Here is a 1,319-nt window from a genome sequence, read left to right on the forward strand (position 1 = left end):
AGAAGTCAGATCAAAAACTTTTCTTTCACTTGTCCTGAAGAACTGGTGTTGGGTTGCAGAAATATTGGTAAAGATAGTTTTTTCAACTTCTAAAGATGTAAATTGAAACAGGAAAATTATTCACTTAATATTTCTCATACAAATAGATTTCTTTAAAAAAAGAATTTACATTCATGTATGCCCATCTAACAGATGCAGTAGTGTTCAAATAAAAAAATCCTACAAATTCCTAGATTCTCAGATTAATAAATTCCAAACACCACATTTCAAAGATAGTATATCTATTTTTAACAAAATCCTGTAGTTTTCCTAGCTATAGGTAATTTCTTGTAGTATACAATTTATGTACAATGAGAGAGAACATTTTCTGCTCATTACATATGTTCCAACTGGATCATTCTGTTATTTTGCATTTACTCATTCTGATCTTTTCATGTGCATTCCAAACATCCTGGAGTACTCCACCAAAGAAAATTCAGTGGATGGAGTTAATATCTCGTCCCTATTCTGTATCTTCTGTGCAGAAAATTATAGCAGCAGGAAGCTCCATAAATAATACTGCATGCAATGGCAGAGTCAGACAGGTTCTCAGGACAGACTGTATTTAAAAAAAAAAGATTTTTTAAATCTATAGTATCAGGGAAATGTCATTGAAACCTGATTAAAATGTAAAAAAAGCATTTTATTAAATGATGTTATGTTTCCATTCAGCACAAAGCAAATTCAAAACTTCCTATTTGTAATTAAGCTGATAGAACAGACACTCAAGTATTTTTATGGTAAGACATTTTAAAATCTTTTCATGAAAGACTTAAGCTATTGTTATTGTTATGGTATTTGTTAAGTGCTTTCTACAAGGTCAAGCACTGTTCTGTAAGCTCCTTGTAGGCAGGGAATATGTGTTAATTGTTGAATTGTACTTTCCCAAGACCCCTCCCAGGATGGCACCTGGAGAGTTTCCAGTACACTACCAGTCTCGGCTATGGGAAGGAGAGTCAAGCAGAGGCCTACCCATTCCATTCCTAGCTTGGCCAGTGGCTAGCGAGTGGAAGACAGTCTACTACATCAAAATTCACCTATGTTTGTCAGCAGCGGCATGACTCAGGTTTACTGCACAGAAGGAGACAATGCTAAACCACTTCTTTATTTTTACAAAGAAAACTCTATGGATACACTACCAGAATTATTGCAGATGGAGGTGGGGCATTCTGGGAGAGATGGCTCCATGGAGTCGCAGCAATAAGACAAGACAGATTCTCCCAAGCACTTAGTACAGTGCTCAGCACACAGTAAATGCTCAATAAATACAGTTGACTGAC

The 1,319-nt window shown here is 35.7% G+C and overlaps 1 non-coding gene across 1 annotated transcript; it reads left to right on the plus strand.

Annotated features, from left to right (window-relative positions):
* The first annotated feature begins 930 nt into the window (after nucleotides 1-930).
* Nucleotides 931-1,068, plus strand: LOC119924909. The gene has a single exon (XR_005449587.1). It is a non-coding gene; the product is annotated as a small nucleolar RNA SNORA7 (small nucleolar RNA).
* The last annotated feature ends 251 nt before the right edge of the window (nucleotides 1,069-1,319 follow it).

The sequence above is a fragment of the Tachyglossus aculeatus genome, chromosome 2 (assembly GCF_015852505.1).
Source record: "Tachyglossus aculeatus isolate mTacAcu1 chromosome 2, mTacAcu1.pri, whole genome shotgun sequence".
In the NCBI taxonomy this organism is placed as follows: Eukaryota; Metazoa; Chordata; class Mammalia; order Monotremata; family Tachyglossidae; genus Tachyglossus; species Tachyglossus aculeatus.